Here is a 16,373-nt window from a genome sequence, read left to right on the forward strand (position 1 = left end):
CCACTGAAGCCCGGGAACAATCCCCCAAGAGAAGCACCGTCATCCCCACGTTAGGAAAGGGGAGACTGAGGCTCCAAGAGCGGAAGCGACTTCACAGGCAGCTGACACATGGCAAAGCAGGATCCGGACCTGCTTTGAATCCTGTCTATTTCACATGCTGAAAGGGAACTCTTAACTCCCGCCCCCTACCCAGGCCCACGGCAGTCTTGTCACTGTCACTCCCAACACCCAGCACAGGGCCCTGTGCAGAGGGGACACCCAGAAAATGCGCTGACTTTATGAGAAAGAAAAGTTCACGCTGGGACTCAGTTTCCAGACCTGCAAAACAGGCAGAGAATAGGCACTGCCCCCGGACCCTTTTCACCCTGGGGTTCTGAGTCCCTGCTGTTGGAAGAGGGCAGAAGGTTAGAACACTGACCTGAGGGAGAGCCTAACAGATTCAGCAAATGAAAACACAAGATCCCAACTAAATGAATTTCAGAGAAACAATGCATAATTCTTTAGTAGAAGTCTACCCCAATCTCGCACGGGTCACGCTTCTACTAAAAATTATGGGTTATCTACCTGAAATCCAAACGTCGCTGAGCATCCAGTACTTTATCCGGTTACCCAACCAGGATAAGGGACACTTTCTCAACCTCAGGATCAGGCTTGGTTCTCTGCTCACAGGTGGGGCTTCCAAAAGCCCTCCACACCAGCTGGGACATAATCAGTTCCCTCTGAGCCAGAGGGAAGAGCTGGGCAAATGTGGAGGCAAGACAGGCAGAGAGACCCAGCCACGTTCTTTGAACCAGGGGAGGGGGAAAGCCAGATTCAACGGCAGGAGGGTGGACGAGCCCAGATGCTCCTTGCCCAGACACTCACTCCCCAGGAGCTCTGTAAGCACACTGCGGTCATCCCCCAGCTGGGCTCCTTAAGAAAAACAAATACAAACTCCTGCCTTTTGCAGCAAGCAAGTAAGGTGGAAATAGCGGCTGAAACCATTTCGTATTGGCTCATACCAGCTCACGCTGCCTCCTGAGAGCTGATTTTCGGGAATTGTGCGAGCCGGTTGTTAAACACGGCCATTATTAAGAGTTAAATTACATAAACTTACAATAAGCTACGTTCAAAACAAAGATACACTACTGGATGGTCACATGTAGAAGAATGAGGCAGAACTCCCTATCTCACATCAACTGAAAATCGATCAAAGACCTACATGTAATAACTGAAACTACAAAACTCTCAGAGGAAAACACAGGAGTAAATCTTCATGACCTTTGATCCGGCAGTGGATTCTTAGATATGACACCAAAAGCATGAGTGATTTAAAAAAAAAAAAAAAAAAAAACACACCTTTTTAAATCAATTTTATATAATTGTATACTAAACTTTCTTAAAATATAATTTTATACCAACTTTTTACACTGTTTTTTTACCAAAATTAAACTTTTGAGCGTCAAAGGACACTATCAAGAAAGTGAAAAGACAGCTCACAGGATGGGAGAACGTACTCGCAAATCATACGTCTGGTCCATGCAGAATAAAGAACCCTTACAACTCAATAACAAAAGAACTACCAAGTCAACTGAAAAACGAGCAAAGGACTTGAACACCCACTTCTCCCAGGAAGATTTACAAACAGCCAAAAGCACGTGCATGGATGCTAAACACTACCAGTCATTAGAAAAAAAAAAGCGTACATCAAAACCCCGATGAGACATGACCTCACAGCAGCTAGCATGGCTAGGGAACTGGAAATGACAGGTGTCCGTGAGGATGCCGGGAAGTGAGGACACACGAGCACTGCTTACGGGAATGTAAGATGGCGAACCACAATTCGGAAGCTCCTCAAAAAGTGAACCTTGGAATACCGTATGACCCAGCAAGCCCACTTCGGGGCACATAATACCCCCAAAGAACTAAAGAGAGGAGCTCAAATAAAAATGTGTATGTGAATGTGTACAGCAGCACATTTCGAAACAGCCAAAAGGCAGAAACAGCCCAGATGTCCACTGATGGATGAACAGGTAACCAAAACGCGACATACCCAGAAGGAGGCCCCCTTCGGCCACAGCAAGGAAGGCAGTGCTGAAACACACCGCAACGTGGACGAGCCATGAACACACACGCCACGTGCAAGAAGCCAGACCTGAGAGGTCGCGTAGCGTACGATTCCGTTCGCGTGAAAAACCCGGATGGGCACATTCATAGACACGGAAAGCAGATCACGATGATGGCCAGGGATGGAGAGAGAGAATGAGGGGTGACCGCTTGATCAGGTTCAGGGCTTCCTTGGCAGGGATGCAAATGTTCTGGCAGTGGATGTACTTCATGCTGCCCAAATGTCCACTTTAAAATAGTGAAAATGGGGCGCCTGGGGGGCTCAGTCGGTTCAGCGTCCGACTTCGGCTCAGGTCACGATCTCGCCGTTTGTGAGTTCGAGCCCCGCGTGGGGCTCTGTGCTGACAGCTTGGATCCTGGAGCCGGCTTCAGACTCTGTGTCTCCCTCTTTCTCTGCCCCTCCCCTGCTCACGCTCTGTCTCTCTCTCTCTCTCAAAAATAAACAAACATTAAAAAAAATAATAATAAAGTAAAATAGTGAAAATGGTTGGGATGAGCACTGGGTGTTGTATGGAAACCAACCTGACAGATAAATTTCATATTCAAAAATAAATAAATAAATAAATAAATAAATAAATAAATAGTGAAGATGGGGAGTGTGCGGCTACGTGAATTTTACCTCCCTAAAAAAGGCACTAAATACTTGAAATACTTGAAGCTCGTCACTTGCCAATTATTTGATTCCATCTTACCATTCTCGGTGCCCTCGGGGTCATTCTCGCTGCGTCGGCATCGTGGGCACGCCACACAACGGTGTGGCACTCCACGCTGCCGTCACTTCCCACCCGTCGCGTTCATAGCTTGGGACTGGCTGTGCTGGGGGTGTTCACACCACAGGAATCGGCCAAGGCCGTCAGACAGACTCCTTTGTAACGTGCAACCCACCCTCCAGGTCGCTGCCCCTCGAATGGCTCTCGCGCCACCGTCTCCCCTGCCGCAAAGCATCTGGCGCGATGTAATTTTTTCGGGAAAGGTTCAAAGACGAGAGTCTGTAGAGATCGGAAGGGGGTTCTGGAATTCCTTGGTGCTGATGCCGACGGGAGACCATGGCTGACCTCGAGGTGCCGCAGCCTTTCTGCTAGCTGAGGAATTTCGAGGTGCTCCCCCTGGGAATCATGGGAACTGAGTGTCGGTCCCTGCTTCCTCGGCTGGCGGGCAGATTAGCCCCGAGACCCAGACCCCTCGGCGCTGAGAAGAGGCCACTCGGGCAGAGCTACAGGGAGGACCGTCCAAAACGCTGTCTGTGAGAACGCTGGGCGCGGTGCCAGGCGTGGGGGAAGGGCCCACTCATCCGGGTTTCCAAAGATCCGCCTCGACAGTTTGAACTATCAACTAGTGAGTCTCTTCCCTCATCGGTCAGCAGGCCCCATTCCCTGCTTCTGAGAAGAGATGCTGTGTCATGTTGGGTTCCCCCCAAAAAGATGATGCCATTGCCAGGATTCTATTTGGGAGGTGACCCCAGGAAACACTCACAGAGGAGAGAGAAAGACAGGGTGAAGGAGCCTATAAAGTGTCATGGGGCAGCCAGAGCGTGACTCGACGAGGGAACGATGGGAGATCACATAGAACACACGCCTCGGCAGCCCCACAGGGCGAGAAGGCCGCTCGTGCATGGAAGGTCTTCCCGGGAGCAACGAGATGCTGGCTGTGCAACTGGCCCAGTGCACACACTGAGCAGCTCTGGGGCCCCAGAAAGCCAGCAGGCCCACAGCATCCATGCGCTGGCTCCTACGTGGCAAGTGCAGGGGGAGATGGGCGGGCAGGGCTCATGCTGGAGTTGCTGCAGCAGAAACAGAGTCAAGACTTCTGGATTCCAGAGCTTAAACCCTAAGAAGGAAATCCATTTCCCAACCCTCAGATCTGACGGTCCCCAAGTTGGGAAGAGATGGGAAGAAGGAGGAGTGGGAGGGAAAGGAGGAGGTCCCCCAGAGTCGGCTTCAGGGTGAGTTGGGCGGAGGGGTGACCTGGACCCCACCCTCTAAGGCCATCAGGGGAGAGCCCAGGACGGAACACAAAGCACCCACTGTGCGAGTCCAGGCAGGCAAGACGGAGGAGGCCCACGGGGTTCCCGCACCCCAGGGTGAACCCTGAGGTCCCGCACCAGAGCCTGAGACGGGCCCAGGAGGGACCAGGAAAACTCGGGTTGCGTCCCGGGGGGCCTGCCTGGGGAGCTGAGGGCTGAGCATCACGTTGAGCATGGCCCCTGACATCGGCCCTCCCTCGGCGGAAAGAGAAAAGCGGCCTCGGTGGGGAGGTGCCGGGCTTCAAAACAGAAACCCCAGAAAAAGAGTGCTCCATTTCTGATACACCTGCCACGACGATGATTTGGCTCTCTCCGCAGCCTGTTCTGTGATCACAGCAAAATCGACGCCTTTAGGAGCAGCTGAGCCCGGCCGGCAAGATAATGAGCCAACTGACACCCTCCTCCAGGGAGACCTCAAAAGGCCACTACTAATTTTTCTCACCAAGGTGAGAACCAAGGTGGCAGCAGGTCATACGATTCCCGCTGGACTAATGGGGACATTGAGGCACAAGGTTGGGAAGGCTCTGGGAAGACCAGCCGGTTGGCAAGACTCGCGGCCAGGGGCTCGCCTCCTTGCCATCCTCAGGGTCCACCACGTGGAGAGTGTGAAGGACCCCTCGCCTCCTCCATTCTGCCACGTGCACGGCCCCCCACCTCCTCCGAGCCCCCGGGCCAGTAATATTGCTGTGAGTGTGCAGCTTTACAGGGAGGTGAACAGAGAGGAGGGAGAAATTTGCAGGAAAGAAGGGACTATTTTCCAAAGCCCCCTTTTCCAAAGACAACCCATCCAGGGACCTGGGCAAAGAAAGAGCACAGAAATGCCACCAACAGGTTCTAAAACTTCATGTTGGGACGCTGACAGAGAAGACCACACAGAAATGTACCCCAAATGTATTACCCCAAATGCTGAACTTTTGGGGAAGAACGCAGGGCTGGGTCCACTGTTCGAGCTGCGAGTTTCCCAAGCCCCCGGGTGCCAGTCGTTGTGCCGTGTGGGGACCCCTCAGACCCTGACCTCCTCCCCACCCCTGGATAACTGGGGTTTGCTGGAATACGGTTGCTTTGTTGTTAAGTTTGTCTTTTTTTTTTTTTTTTTAAGTTTATTTCAGTAATCTCCACACCCAACTCAGCTCCAAGATCAAGAGTTACATGACATGCTCTTCTGACTGAGCCACCAGGTGCCCCTGGAATACGGTTGCTTTAAAAGGGAGACCGTGTGTTCAACAATGTGAATGCATTTGGTGCCTCTGAACTGCACACTTAGGAATGGTTAAAAGGGTAAACTGTATGTTATGTGGATCAACTTTTAGAAAGTAAAAAAAAAAAAAAAAAAATTGCTGTTGGGGAGACTAGATCATTACCCTGTAAGCCACGACTTGTCACTCATACAAAAACCTGCCCATGAATGTTTCTAGCGACTCTAATTCTGACTGCTAACACCAGCCAAGCTGTCCTTTAGTAGGCAAATGGAAACCGTGCCCCATCTGACGATGGAATGTTAACCACCGCTAAAGAGAAACGCGACCAAGCCCCGAAGAGACACGGAGGAACCGTAAATGTATGTTACTGAATGGAAGCAGCCAGCCTGAAAAGGCTACAGCCTGTATGACCCCGTGAGACATTCTGGAAAGGACAAGACTCTGGAGACAGTAAAAAGACCAGTGGCTGCTGGGGCCTGGTGGGGAGGAAGGAGGGACGACCTGGTGGAGCACAGAGGATGTTCAGGGCAGTGAAACGCTTCTGTTTAACACTGCAGGTGGACGCGTTATCACTACACGTGTCCAAACCCACCGAATGTGCAACGCCAGGAGGGAGCCCGATGGAAACCGTGAGCTTCAGTTAATAATAACGGATTAATACTGGCCGATCGGCTGTAACAACAGCCACACGCATGCAAGACGGCAAACACAGGCAGAAGTGGATGGGGGCTAAGGGTGCGCACTCTTCGGGGGCCCTCTGTACTCTCCCCTCGTTCTTCTAAAAACCCAAAACTGCTCTAAAGAAGTGAAGTCTGGGGGCGCCTCGGGGGCTCAGCCAGTTAAGCATCCAACTCTTGATTTCGACTCAGGTCCTGATCTCACGATTCATGAGATTGAGCCCCATGCTGCGCTCTGTGCGGACAGCGTGGAGCCTGCTTGGGATTCTCTCTCTCTCTCTCTCTCTCTCTCTCTCTCTCTCTGCCTCTCCCCCATTCACGCTCTGTCTCACAAAATAAATAAACTTTAAAAAAAAAAGTAAAGTCCATTAATTTTTAAAATTAAAATCAAAATCATTTTTAAAAAGACACGTGAAAAGACGTTTACCCTCACCAGCCAAGGAATGCAAGGTGGGTACCATGATGCCATATGCTTTGCCCGTCAGAGTAAAAAACATAAATAAGTAAATAAGTTCTTGTCCTAACTGGAGGAGAAAAAAAGAAGATCGTTTTTGTCCTTAGAGCTATTATTAAAATAAATACGTAACGATCTTTTTAAAAGTGTATCTGTGGGGCCCCGATATGACCTTGCACACGTGAATGTACAGCCCCATACTTCGGGGGATGCACCTCCAATTTAAGACCTTGACCTGGGACACCTTCAGCCAGACCTTCCAGAGAAACCGGACCTTCTTCCCTCTGCCCCGTGCCCCCAGTGGAGTAGCCTCTGGTGAGGACTGCAGGTGAGAGCAGGGACGGAGGAGAGTCAGGCCGGGACTGGCTCCGAGGGTGCCCTGTCCCAGGCGCCAGGCAGCATCTCTGCCCGGCTCTCCCGGGGCCCTGGGGTCCCTGGGCCGAAGAAGGACCACCTCCCAGGCTCGAGTCCCAGTTCTGCCACTCGGCCACTGGATGGCCTGGGCAAGCTCCTCTAACGTTAGGCTCTCGTTTGTAAAATGAGGAGAACCAAGGAGGATAAAGGAGATGCCACCTACAGGCTCTTATCACAGCATAAGCACAAAAGGGGAACAATCCACTGACAGTTATTGGCCTGTTTCTCTCTTTCTTCCTTTTCCAAGTTAATCCAGTTCACCCTCATCCGCCTGAGGCATCTATCTGCCCAAGGAGCCGAGCATTTCTACAGGTTTGTATCAGGCACACCTGAGCCTCATTTAGTGCCTGCCGTGTGCCCGTCACCAGCACCCGAGTGCTTTACGTGGGCTGAGTCGCCCAATCCACACCAGGCTGCCCCTCTGGAAGGCGATGCTGCTCTTCCAGGGGAGGGGGCCCCGAGGGAGGGAAACATTTGCCCAAGGGCAAGCTGCTGGGAGACATATTCCCTCCTAAAGGAAGACAGACGGCGAAACAAGGTAAGATTCAGCTTCCCAAATGCAAATCAGGATTTCTGGAAAAACCATCATCTCCAGAGGAGATGTTGTTGACAGTGAAAGTTCTTCACAATTGCCTTGTCTTTATTAGACGTCCTGGGCCCCAAGGTGAGAGGACTTGTACCAGAAGGTGCGTGGGCACTAAATCCAATGACCACTGCCCACGTGAGAAGGGGGACGACGCAGAGACAGCCATGTGAAGGCCACGTGCCCAGGCAGGCAAAGACGAGGGTTGTGGTCACAAGCCCAGGAGCACCTGGAGCCACCAGAAGCTGCCAGAGGCCAGAGGGGGCGTCCCGAGAGCCCGCAGAGCGAGCCCAGCCCTGCCCACACCTGGATTCCAGACCCCCGGCCTCCAGACCAGGGGAGGTCACAGTGCTGCTCTCAACCTCCCAGTGTCGGGGACTTGGCCACCGCAGCCCCAGGACACTCATACAGGAAACACACGAAAAGTCTCCAATTTTCCTGGCCCTGGAAGACGGTGAGGAGGGCACGGGCCCAGCACAGGAAGGCAAGCAGGACAGGAGAAGGTGTAAGCCCGGGCGACCCCGGGCTGCCCCCCATTTCCCAGAGGAGGCCATGGCAGGACACGGCCCGAGCAAAGCAAGGCTGGGCAGAGGGAGGCCCCCGGGGCTGAGCTGTCCTGAGCTGCCACAGGGTCCTCTTGCGGGCTGGACGGGGTCTGGGGTGGGGCTCACAGAGTGCTGGGAAGGGGGCATCTGGAAGGCAGGCTCACTCTGTAATGAACCCCCCTCCCCCAAACAGGCCGAGTGGACCACCAGACAACACCTGGAGACGCTGCAGGGGGTGGCGGGGGAGGACACGAGGTGAGGGGACCCTGGGGAGACCAGACATTTAATCTTCTCTGCCGAGGGGTGAGGAAGGGGGCTGGGGAGGCAAGGTTCAAATCCTGCCCTGCACCTACCTGTTAGTGCCGTGACCCCAGACGATCTGCACCGCCTCCTCGGGACTCAGTTTCCTCATCGTTAACACGGGGAAATAGCGGTACCTCCCCCAGAGGTGAGAGTTAACTCTCCCCCATGTGAGAGTTAATCGGGTGGGAAGCATGCCCGGCCTAAAGTACCAGCTCGACAATCAGTAAGCCCGCGTTAACTCTTCTCCCGGCCTCCGCTAGCCAGGAGCAGGGCTTTAGGGAAGAGCCGGCCAAGCGGAGGCAGAGTGAAAGAGCCCTCCGCTCTTTGTGTGTCCCACTCACAGAATGAGTTACGTTTTCTCCTGCCGTGAAAGTGTCTCCGAGTCATTCCAGGTAGTGGCTGTATACTCTCAACCATTGACCCAGTGTCCCGAGCACCGCCCGGCACATGCTAGGCCTTCAATAAGTGACTGGTGAGTGAATGAAGTGCAGGTTGGAAAAGACTGCCAGGGGCGCCTGGGTGGCGCAGTCGGTTGAGCGTCCGACTTCAGCCAGGTCACGATCTCGCGGTCCGTGAGTTCGAGCCCCGCGTCGGGCTCTGGGCTGATGGCTCGGAGCCTGGAGCCTGTTTCCGATTCTGTGTCTCCCTCTCTCTCTGCCCCTCCCCCGTTCATGCTCTGTCTCTCTCTGTCCCAAAAATAAATAAAAACGTGGAAAAAAAAATTTTTTTAAAAAAAGGAAAAGACTGCCAAGAGATGGCCGAACTTGGGTGAAGAGCTGCGTCAGCCCCACGGCAGATTCAGGGGCCCATCCAGGGACTACCCACCCCGTGCCCCCTCCCCCCCAGAAAAGAAGTCAACGGTAAGCAGTGCGCAGTGAAACCAGACGGCGCTGCCGGCTCCCGTCTCCCCACGCGGTCCGCTCTGAGGAGCGGGTGCGACTCGGGTCCACGAAACTCCGGTCTAAGGAGATTCCTCCTGCGACACGGGCCAAGCCACGCTGTTCCAGTCTTTCACCTGTCAGAAACTCCCAAAGGTTTCTACAGTGGAGCCACGACACGCAGTGAGGCTGAACAAAACGAAAATAATGACTTCAATCTCTTGGCAATGGCCCCTAGAGGTCAACTCCATAAGCAAATACCCGCGTACAACGAGCAGCCTCAAAGCCCACTTGGTTCCCGCCGTGAGCAGTTCGCTGCTGAGCGCGACGCTGGAGCCGGCAGTGTTTTTCCTACACGTGTACTGAACACACAAGGCCCCTACTGCATGTGTACTGATTAAACATGGAAATAGGACAAGTTTCAGCACCAAAGGAAAAACTGGCTGAGGTTGAGGAATACAGTTAGGGGCTGCAAAAACTACAGTCCTTCACACCTCCCTATTTCCACAGACTTTGAAAGGGAGGCTTTGCAGGGTCCCCTAGGTGGCTCAGTCAGTTAAGTAGCTGACTTCGGCTCAGGTCATGATCCCGTGGTTGGTGAGTTCGAGCCCCACGTCGGGCTCCGTGCTGACAGCTCAAAGCCTGGAGCCTGCATTGGATTCTGTGTCTCCCTCTCTCTCTGCCCCTCCCCTACTTGTGCTCTGTCTCTCTCTCTCTGTCAAAGATAAATAAACATTTAAAAAACTTAGAAAGAAAGAAAGAAAGAAAGAGAGAAAGAAAGAAAGAAAGAGAAAAAAAAAGAAAGAAAAGAAAAGGAAAGGAAAGAAAAGAGAGACTTTGCTGCCCTTCCCATCATGATCTGGAGACTTTTCATCTACCCCTCGACCCTGGGTAACAGAGTGGCATTAGTGATAGTGAGCTGGTTCCCAGCCCGGCACTCGAGAGCTCTGCATGCTTCAGCTCTGCTTCGGCCTGGGAGCAAGCCCACGCTAGCCGCCTGGAGGATGAGCGACCATGTGGAGCTGAGACAAGCCATCCCGGGGAGGCCACCTTAGTCCGACCAGCCCCCTGTAACAGAGCTGGCTGCTGCCCACAGGCACATGAGTAAGCCCAGCCAAGACAAGGCCCGCTCAGCGGAGCCCGGCCTAAAACACTGACCCATAGCGTCGTTAGCTAAATAAACGGTTGTCATTTTAAGCCGCTATGGTTTGGGCTGTTCGATAGCAAGAGCTAACTGAATAGTACGATATCAACATGGTACCTAAAAGAATTTTAAGGGTAATTTTGACCAGTGGTGATTTTTGCCTTACGACATCCCTCACATGCAGGGACTCCATGATAACCCACGTTTCCGGGGACACGCTGCTCTCACAGGCAACCGCATCAGCATCGAAAGGCTCAGAACTGATTAGCTCCTCTGGCAATGGCATCGTACTTTCTATCTTCTTCAAATATCGAAAGGTCTTGACGCAGAGTTTCCTCAGCTTCCCTTTGTGAACCTTTGGTCACCCTCCCAGGCTAAGTTAGCATCGATGACGGCCTCTGTGTCTGACCTCCGCCATCTGTCTTCTCGCCCGTTTCTTTGAAGAGCCTAGACAGCTCGTAAATTAGCATTTTAACCCCCAGCAAGATTATCTTCCACTGGTTCTTACCGCAACCCAGCTCAAGTACTCACATGCTTTTTGACATCCATTTGAGATCAAAACTGTTTGTTGGAATGCAAAAGAGGCGGCCAGGAGAGAGGCCAGTGGACACACAGAACCCTCACTGGCCGACAGAGCTGGCAGGATGGATCTCCCATTCTCCCTGGCTGAGCAAACAGTACATTCTGCCACACGGGGTCTCACCAGCCAGACACCGTGCCAGAATGATCGGGACATTCGCATTAACAAAGCACTCGGTTTATTTAGCAAAATATTTGAAACGGAAAGTGGTAAAACCAGCACCGTTCAGGAAGACATCAAGTAGAGTATTTCTGTTTAGTTTCCACCTGTTGAGAATTCATTTTCTCATCCACTCAAATGTTTATGGAGCAGCTACTCTGGGTCAGATACTATTTCGTGTGTTGGTCTCTCTTATGATACACCCCTACACAGACAGGTAAGAGAGTTCTTTGAAATAAATTATATAAAATACCAGAAAATGATAAGTGTTACGGAAAAAAACAGAGCATGGTAAGGAAGGGGAGGGGTGAGGTGGGGAGAGGAGCCAGGCAGGGAGGGAGGGGTGCCGTTGTAAATGGGATGAGTCAGGTGAGACCCACCTAGAAGGTGAGAACACAGGAAGCTAGCGATGGAGTGAGCCACACTGGTATCGGGGGGAAGAGGTTGCAGGCAGCAGGAACGGCCAGTGCCAAGGTCCTGGCGTGAGAATGTCTGGTCCACATCTGGGAATGTATCGTGAGACATGATACGCTAAGAGAGAAGGCAATACATTCACAGATGCCAACCTGCCCAACTATATTTTGTGATTCTTTTGGGGGAACTCCATTTCCCTGGGCCTTTGTTTCCTCCACTGCAAAAGGGGGAGAAAGACATCTAGGTACAAACTCGCAGCTACAGAGGCACCGTTCTTGCTTAAATGACAAGAGGTGTGTCCTTAGCACCGCTGTCACTGTCACTCTCCTCCACGGCAGACGGAGAAGGCGCAGCTGGACGCTCTCTTGCCGACTGGGAGAAGGGGATCACCCAAGGGGGGGACCCCGCCCCCCAGGACCACCTCCCTTTTCCACACACACACACACACACACACACACACAACCGCGAAGGTCACCTTGGCCTGCTCCCACACCCCCCACCCCCCCAAGGCCAGCTCTCGCCACCGCAGGCCTGGCCACGCTAGAGGCCGATCGTGACCCCTCGCGGCTCAGAACGCATACGATAAAAGGGTACAGAACACCATAATTCATGATTGCCTGACAGGCTATAAACAGATTTGTGTGTTTACGGTATGAAACAGCATAATTCAGAATACGGTATTGGTGATGCTTATTGTTTTATATAATTATATTAATTAGGCAGCAAAACAGCAAACAGATGGCAGGGCTGAATTCAAAGCAGGATAAGATAGAGAGCCCCAGATATTGATGGGATTCAGAGGATTACAGGAGTAACCCCTACCTTCTCAACCGCCCACTCAGGGAATGCAGCACACAGCTGGGCATTCTTGGTACGTGCGCACCCTGTGTGCACGGACCGCGACGCACAGATCCGCGTTACAGGGGCCTGCGGGCTCCGCTCGTTAAAGGCATGTCGATTGGGACCCACAAAGATGACCCTCTGGCTGACAGGTGTGGGGCTCCTTAAACCTCTCCTCCATCTTCTGGTGGTGCCAGCCGGCACAGAGTTCTGTTTTCTAGTGAAGCTACAATTCAGGGGCGCCTGGGGGGCCCGGTCAGTTACACATCCTATTTTTTTTTTAATGTTTATTTATTTTTGAGACAGAGGGACACAGAGCATGAACAGGGGAGGGTCAGAGAGAGAGGGAGATACAGAATCTGAAACAGGCTCCGGGCTCCAAGCTGTCTGCACAGAGCCCGATGCGGGGCTCGAACCCATGGACCGTGAGATCATGACCTGGGCTGAAGTCGGACGCTCAACCGACTGAGCCACCCAGGCGCCCCTACACATCCTATTTTTTACCTCGGCTCAGGTCATCTCACAATGCGTAGCATCGAGCCCCGCGTCGGGCTCTGTACTGACACCATGGAGCCTGCTTGGGATTCTCTGTCTCCCCCTCCCTTCCCATCTCCTGCCCACTCTCTCAAAATAAATAAATAAACTTAAAAAAAAAAAAAAAGTTTAGGGGCACATGGGTGGCTCAAGCATCTGACTTCGGCTCAGATCATGATCTCGCAGTCCGTGAGTTCGAGCCCCGCGTCGGGCTCTGTGCTGACAGCTCAGAGCCTAGAGCCTGGAGACTGTTTGGGATTCTGTGTCTCCCTCTCTCTCTGCCCCTCCGCCATTTGCATGTGTGCGCACACGCTCTCTCTCTCTCTCAAAAATAAACATTTAAAAAAAGTTTAACGAAGCTACAACTTACATACAGTATGGTTCACCTTTCTAGCGTATGGCTCTATGAATCTGGATAAGCAGACACAGCTGCATAGCCACCAACCAAACTGGGGTACAGAAAACCTCCACCTCCCAGGTACCCCACACCTCTTCTGATCAGCCCCTTCACCTCCCCCAGTCTGGCAACCACAGACCCAGTTCCGTCCCTACTGTTCTGCCTTTTCCAGATGTCACATAAATGGCCTTATAGACCGTGTAACTTTTCTAACCTTCCACGACGCCCCTGAGATCCGTTCGTGGTGCTGCACGTTTCATTAGTTCACCCTCGTTGCTGCTGAGTAGTACTCCAGTATGTGGAGGTGACCTACTTTAGTTACTTCCCCTCCTTGCCAGGCGGTGTCTGAGGAGGCCTGGGGGGGACAGTCGGGACATTCGCTGCTGCCTGACAGCAACAAGGCCACCCTTGCCCCCGGGAGCAGTGGAAGGCACGTGGGGAGCAGGAACGGGCATCGTAGCTCCCCCAGGCATCACTCTCTCCCAGGGAGTTACCCAGGGTGGCCTGGTGGGGAGCCACCCCCTCCCCAAGGAGCAATGAGAAGCTCCCCCCGGGGGGTCAAGCCTCTACCCACCCACTTCCCCTGCTGAGCAAGGTCAAACAGGAGGCTTGATCAATCCAGGCTCTCATAACACAGCACCCAAGATGTCCAAGTTTCAATCAAAACTCATTTGTCATATCAAGAAAAAGTCCACAGATGTCAACACCAAGATGCAAGAAACGTTGGAATTATCTGACAAAGATTTTAGAGCAGCCATCATCAAAATGTCTCAATGAACACTTATGAATATGCTTGAAACAAATTTTAGAAAGTAGAAAGTTTCAGGAAAAAAACAACCAAACGGAAATTTTAGAACTGGAAAATGCTATAACAAAAATTTTTTAAATGCTGTGAATGGCATTAAAGTGTCAATACTACCCAAATAAATCTACACATTCAATGCAATCCCTATCAAAGTAACACCAGGGACACCTGGGTGGCTCAGTCTGTTAAGCATCCCACTTTGGCTCAGGGCATAATCTCATAGTTCATGGGTTCATGGGTTCAAGGCCCACATCGGGCTCTACACTGACAGTGCAGAACTCTCTCTCTCTCTCTCTCTCTCTCTCTCTCTCTGCCTCCCCCCACTTGTGCTCTTTCTCTCTTTCAAAATAAAATTAAACTTAAAAAAATAATAACAATAACAACACCAGCATTCTCCACAGAGCTAGAACAAGCAATCCTAAAATTCGTATGGAACCAAAAAAGACCCGGAATAGCCAAAGGAATGTTGAAAAGGAAAACCCAAGCTGGAGGCATCACAATTCCAGACTTTAAGCTGTATTACAAAGCTGTAATCATCAAGACAGTATGGCACAGGCTCAACAACAGACACATAGATCAATGGAATAGAATAAAGAACCCAGAAATGGACCCACAAACGTATGGCCAACTAATCTTTGACAAAGCAGGAAAGGGTATCCTATGGAAAAAAGACAGTCTCTTCAACAAATGGTGCTGGGAGAATTGGACAGCAACATGCAGAAGAATGAAACTAGACCACTTTCTTACAACCTACACAAAAATAAATTCAAAATGTTTGAAAGACCTAAATGTGAGACAGAAAACCATCAAAATCCTACGGGAGAAAACAGGCACCAACCTCTTTGACCTTGGCCACAGCAACTTCTTACCTGACGTGTCTCCAGAGGCAAGGGAAATAAAAGTGAAAATGACCTATTGGGGTCCCATCAAGGTAAAAAGCTTCTGCCCAGCAAAGGAAACAATCAATAAAACTAAAAGGCAACCAACGGAATGGGAGAAGATATTTGCAAATGGCATACTGGATAAAGGGTTAGCATCAAAAATTTATAAATAACTTACCAAACCGAACACCCAAAAATAAATAATCCAGTGCAGAAATGGGCAGAAGACATGAATAGACAGTTTTCCAAAGAAGACATCCAGATGGCCGATAGGCACATGAAAAGAGGCTCAATATCATTCATCATCAGAGAAATACAAATCAAAGCTACAATGAGATACCACCTCACACCTGCCAGAATGGCTAAACTTAACTCAGGGACAACAGATGTTGGTGAGGATGCAGAGAAAGGAGAACCCTTTTGCACTATTGGTGGGAATGCAAACTGGCGCAGCCACTCTGGAAAATAGTATGAAGGTTCCTCAAAAAATTATAAATAGAACGATCTTATATCCAGCAATTGCACTACTAGATATTTACCCAAAGGATACAAAAATGCTGATTCGAAGGGGCACATGCACACCAATGTTTATAGCAGCAGCATCAATAATAGTCTAATTATGGAAAGAGCCCAAATGTCCATCAACTAATGAATGGATAAAGAAGATGTGATGTCACACACACATACACACACAATGGAATACTACTTGGAGATGAAAAAGAATGAAATCTCGCATCTGTGACAACACAGATGGAACTAGAAGGTATTATGCTAAGCGAAATAAGTCAGATATAGGATTTCACTCATAGGTGGAATTTGAGAAATACAACAGATGAACACAGGGGAGGGAAAGGAAAAATAAGACAAAAACAGAGAGGGTGGAAACCCATAGAGACTCTCAAATACAGAGAATAAACTGAAGGGTGCTGGAGGGAAGGTGGGTGGGGGGATGGGTTAACTGGGTGATGGGCATTAAGGAGGGCACTTCCGGGGATGAGCACTGGGAGTCATATGTAAGAGATGAACCACTGGGTTCTCCTCCTGAAGCCAAGACCACACTGTATGTTAACTAACTTGAATTTAAAATAAAAAATAAAAAGACCTCTGCGGCTAGCAAGCACCCCGGAAGCAGCCCCATCTCAGGGTCATGATGGCAAGCAAGATGGCGTCTGCCAGCAGGGTGGTTCAGTCAGTCAAGCCACATACTCCATGAATAAGGAGTGTCTCCTGACAGAAGAGACAATCCTAAACCCAATGGATCAGAAGTTTGGGGATCAGCAGGACTACTATCTCGCTCTTCTTCACTTTCATCAGAGCATTCGAAGGGAAGGAAATCACCAGATTTGCTGATGCATCAGGGTCCACCACTATCTCGCTCTTCTTCACTTTCATCAGAGCATTCGAAGGGAAGGAAATCACCAGATTTGCTGATGCATC

General features: G+C 50.9%; 1 protein-coding gene across 7 annotated transcripts in view; it reads right to left on the bottom strand.

The window, feature by feature from the left end:
* ZNF831 (zinc finger protein 831) overlaps positions 1 to 16,373 on the bottom strand; it is a 111,487-nt gene that overhangs the window by 69,102 nt on the left and 26,012 nt on the right. The window lies entirely within an intron of this gene.

This window comes from Felis catus, chromosome A3 (genome assembly GCF_018350175.1).
Source record: "Felis catus isolate Fca126 chromosome A3, F.catus_Fca126_mat1.0, whole genome shotgun sequence".
Lineage (NCBI taxonomy): Eukaryota > Metazoa > Chordata > Mammalia > Carnivora > Felidae > Felis > Felis catus.